Here is a 5000-nt window from a genome sequence, read left to right on the forward strand (position 1 = left end):
TAACCTCACAAGTCACAACAATGTGCTGCACCAGAGGAGAATTACAGGAATTATCCATAGAGAGTAGAAACTAGCATATCTAGAACCAAATATACCTAGAAAATGTCCAGGGATACCCAAGTATAAGCGAATAAAAATTCAGCACACATCACAGAAACATCAGGGCATTTGGTCTAGTGGTATGATTCTTGCTTCGGGAGCAAGAGGTCCCGAGTTCCATTCTCAGAATTCCCCTGATGATTGGAATTACACCAAACCTAGTTTTTTCACAGGTCATTCTGATCTACAATTTTTTTTTTTAAAGTAAAAAGAAATAGCCAGAGAGCTGACTTTGCAGCTATGATCAACAACCTATCAGTATTATAGAGTCCATAAAATGAAACTAGCTCACCATATACCAAACATTTTAGAATATTTTCAGGTATATCCAGGTAAACACAAAGAAAAATTCAGTGCACATAGAAGTAACAATAGAGCATTTGGTGTGGTATGATTCTCACTTTGGGTGTGAGAAATCTCCAGATTAAGTTTCGGTATGCCCCAGATCAATCAAAATATTACGGGGCCTTTTTTAAAAGATCAGTTAGATCTGCGCTCAACACTGAAAGCTCGGTACATAGAATTTTAGGACCGAAAGTCAAAAAGATACAGCCAGAGATCTAGCCATGCCAATATGCAGCATCATACCAAAACTAGAGGAGGACTCCATGTCAATCTATTGAAACTAGATCCATCTGAGTCAAACATATTGAGAATATGTCCAGGTATTGCCAAAACAAGGGATAAACAATTCAATGCACATAGAAGAGACAATAGGGCATTTGGTCTAGTGCTGTGATTCTCGCTTTGGGTGCGAGAGGTCCCGAGTTCGATTCTCGGAATGCCCCAATTAAATCAGAATAATAAAGAACCTTTTTCACAGGCCAGTCTTATTTGGTCAACACTGAAATCTTACCAAATATAATTTTCAGAGCAAATGTTTTTAAAAAATAACCTGAAATTAACCTTACAGTTGAGTACTGTACCAAAGAAACACTACAAGGATTCCATCTACAACAGAATCACATTGAACCAAACATATTTAGAAATTGTCCAGGCATACCTAAAAACAAATGATGAAGATTTCAGTACACATAGAAGCAACAACAGGGCATTTGGTCTAGTGGTATGATTCTCGCTTTGGGTGCGAGAGGTCCCGAGTTCGATTCTCGGAATGCCCCAATTCAATCAGAATAAAAAAGTAACCTTTTTTCACAGGCGATTTTGATCTGGTCAACACTAAAACCCTTTTTTTTTTTTTTTATGCAACCTTGGAACATTAGAATAAAACAGGATCCAGTGAAATCTTACTAAATAGAATTTTCAGACCAAATGTAAACTTGATTAACCTTGCAATTAAGTTCTGTATCAGAGCAACACTACAAGAGTCCATCTATAACTGAATCAGACTGAACCGAACATATCGAGAATTGTCCAGGCATATCCAAAAACAAATGATGAAGATTTCAGTACATATAAGAAGCAACAACAGGGCATTTGGTCTAGTGGTATGATTCTCGCTTTGGGTGCGAGAGGTCCCGAGTTCGATTCTCGGAATGCCCCAATTCAATCAGAATAAAAAAGAACCTTTTTATCACAGGCCATCCTGGTCTGATCACAAGGAAATCTCACTAAATAGAATTTTCAGCCCAAAGTTTTTTTGAAAAAACAACAGCCTGAACCTCACAGTTAGTACTGTACCAGAGCAACACCACAAGAGTCCATCTGTATCTAAACCAAACATATAGAGAAAATTTCCAGGCATATCTAAAAACAAATGATGAGGATTTCAGTACACATAGCAGGAACAGCAGGGCATTTGGTCTAGTGGTATGATTCTCGCTTTGGGTGCGAGAGGTCCCGAGTTTGATTCTCGGAATGCCCCAATTCAATCAAACTTAAAAAAAGAACCTTTTTTCACAGGCCATTCTGACTTGGTCAAAGCTGAAATCTCACTAAACAGAATAGAAATATCAGACCAAATGTTTTTGAAAAATAACCCGAGAATCAACCTTACAGTTAATACTGCATTAGAGCAACACTACAGGATACCATCACCCATCGGTAACTAAATCATACTAAACCAAACATATTGAGAATTTGGCCAGGCATATTAAAAACAAATGATGAAGATTTCAGTGCACATAGCAGCAACAACAGGGCATTTGGTCTAGTGGTATGATTCTCGCTTTGGGTGCGAGAGGTCCCGAGTCCCATCTCTTTTTTTTACTCCTTCGCAGAATTAGATCTGCTCCTAGAATGCACAACCCAAAGAATGGCAAGCCACAGCGTAGTAGTGAAAATAAACAAAAAGAAACGGGACTTATAAAGGAACTTCTTGTCAGAATTCTTAGTTTCAATCAGCAAAGTCTATGCCAATGACCATACAAAATGATGACACATAGAGCAAGACTACCAAGACTCAGGTGAAAACAGGTAAAATATAGAAGAAATTTCCTTATTAGTCAGGTGGATGATAGCAATAACAACTAGAAACATAGAAGCACAAAACGACTAGAAAAAACTAACATCAACATAGTGCATTTTGTAAGTGTAATGATTCTCGCTTTGCAAGCAAGAGGTCTCTAGTTCATTTCTTAGAATGTCCCCAAAACTTTTCATTTATAACGAGAACAAACATCACGAGTTGGGTATTTGGTGTAGTGGAGTGATTCTTGTTTTGGGTGCAAGAGGTCCTGGGTTCAATTTTTAGGATGCCCCACCTTACTCCACTATATATTTGTCTTATCAATTTTTTACAAGTTATTATGAAGTATAGACAAACCTGAAAACAAATACTAATGAATTGACTAACCAGTAATGTCACACCAAGTTCCTGATCAAAATCACCTAAACGCTATTCGCAAGAAATGCAATAAGTTAGACAAGGCACAACAGCCAGATTAAATGACAGTAAAAATTGATCCATCAACGCTTTAAGGTACTCCTACAATCTACTAACATGATCCCGTCAATGCTATAAGGTTTTATTTTCGCGTTTTCAACACATAACAAGCGGTCGCTGATAAAATGTACTCCCTCCGTTCCGGAATACTCGACCCGGTTTGACCGGCACAGAGTTTAAGGGACTTGAATTGACTTATTTAATTTAATAGGTAGTAGTTGATAGTGGGGTATTATTTTAATGTAGTTAGTGGGAGGTGGGTTAAGAGGTGGGGTTGGGGGAGAGTAGGAGTTGAATTTTTAATTATTTTTTGTATGGAGTAGGGGTAGGTGGGTTAATAGGGGTGGAGTGAGAAATAATATAATATTGTTAGAATATTTCCATTTTTAGAAACAGGTCAAGTATTAAGGGACGGCCCGATAAGGAAAACAGGTCAAGTATTCCGGGACGGAGGGAGTAGCACGATTATACAATGATACAACTCATCGCTTCGATTCTAAATTCACAGCTTAAAAATGCAACAACAACAACAACAAAAAACCCCTATCCCTTTGATTCACAGCTAATGCTATAACTTTACACTACGGAATTGGCGCTCAAGTCAACCTAAGTCCATATCCCAGCACCTTGATCAAAATTTTACCAGATCCAATGAAAATGATTAATTAATAAATGCAACAGAATAATGAGTATTTCACACGAAATCAAATTTCATACAAGTATATAAATTAAACAGATTTCACAAAATCATCAACATCCCCTTTCTGTCAAGTCAAGTTGATATTAATGCTGGAAATCCACAGTCAAATTCTACAGTCATTTAGTAGCTCAGTATAATATCTCAAAGAAGTGGAAATTGATTGTATGTCTAAAATTTGTACAACGCGATTCAATAAATTAGGGTTTCAAAGTTAAATTGTGAACAGTGAAATTCTGCAACTGAACTAAAAATTGGAGAACAATTGGGTTGATTAATAGTCAATTAAGCACAAATTAAGCAGTATTGAATGAATTTCGTACCTCGTAGTCACTATCGAATGAGTGAAGTAGTGGTTGAGGCAGGTGAAGTTACGCAATTGACTTCTCACCTCTCTTCGAATCTTCACCATCATCACATGCTAATTGCATAATCGGTGGAATGGTGAAGTTAATGTTAAGTACGGAATTGCCTTGTTTGCTCCCTAAATCAATGGGCTTTTTAGTCAAAATAAGTTGAAATAAATGGACCACTAATCTATTCCATTCCACTTATTTTGTTTGAAACTGAAATTGTTCAATACCGATATTATTAAAATAATTTATTATTTAAATTATTAATTAATAAAGTACTCCCTCCGTATTTTTTTAAGAGATACATTTAGTTGGGCACGGGTCTTAAGAAGAATAGAAGAAGTGGGGTTGGGGTAGATATTTTAATAAATAAGTACATTGGGGACCATGTCCTTTTGAACAAATGGAGGTGGGGGTCGGGTGGGTGTAGTTGTAAAATTATTTTTTAATTGGATGGTCGGTCATAAAGTGTAGTAGATATATTATTTAATTAGGTGGTGGGGTTGATAAGTTACCAAAAATGGCAAGTGTATCTCTTAAAAAAATACGGCCGGAAAAGACAAGTGTATCTCTTAAAAAAATACGGAGGGAGTAATATTAAACAAATAAATTAGAGTTTGACTTGTGATATTGAAAAAAAGTTGAAATTGAACGTTCATCGTTTGATAGTACTATAATATGTCTTATTTTAAAATAAAACAAACACAAGGTAAAGTAATATGTGATTGTATGTTGGTCTAACAAAGTTAACCCGAGCTGAGACTTGATTTGACCTAAAAATGATGACCCGGTGTAAAATCCTTGTGGACCCGAGCCAGAGGCGAAATGTACCCGAAAAATGGATAACTGGATGCCTGAACGAAAATGCAATATAGTTTAATGTTATTCTGCTCGCACGACCGCTCAATCCAGTCCAAATATTGTCAAAGTCCTGACCCAATCTCTAGCCTAAACACACGAAACTTTGGAAGATTCTCACCCCATAGTCAGTCAGTTACCATGAAGT

The 5000-nt window shown here is 36.7% G+C and overlaps 1 long non-coding RNA gene and 3 other non-coding genes across 4 annotated transcripts in view; 3 read left to right on the forward strand and 1 right to left on the reverse strand.

Moving 5' to 3' along the window:
- The window catches only part of LOC110782976 (uncharacterized), a 12634-nt gene extending 8500 nt beyond the window's left edge, over positions 1-4134 (reverse strand). Inside the window, exon 1 of the long non-coding RNA XR_002532000.2 lies at positions 3965-4134. This is a non-coding gene — a long non-coding RNA (uncharacterized lncRNA). The remainder of the gene's footprint in view (positions 1-3964) is intronic.
- TRNAP-UGG (transfer RNA proline (anticodon UGG)) lies at positions 1149-1220 on the forward strand. Its single transcript has one exon. It is a non-coding gene; the product is annotated as a tRNA-Pro (tRNA).
- On the forward strand, positions 1531-1602 carry TRNAP-UGG (transfer RNA proline (anticodon UGG)). Its single transcript has one exon. It is a non-coding gene; the product is annotated as a tRNA-Pro (tRNA).
- On the forward strand, positions 1853-1924 carry TRNAP-UGG (transfer RNA proline (anticodon UGG)). Its single transcript has one exon. It is a non-coding gene; the product is annotated as a tRNA-Pro (tRNA).
- Positions 4135-5000: the final 866 nt, after the last annotated feature.

This window comes from Spinacia oleracea, chromosome 5 (genome assembly GCF_020520425.1).
Source record: "Spinacia oleracea cultivar Varoflay chromosome 5, BTI_SOV_V1, whole genome shotgun sequence".
In the NCBI taxonomy this organism is placed as follows: Eukaryota; Viridiplantae; Streptophyta; class Magnoliopsida; order Caryophyllales; family Amaranthaceae; genus Spinacia; species Spinacia oleracea.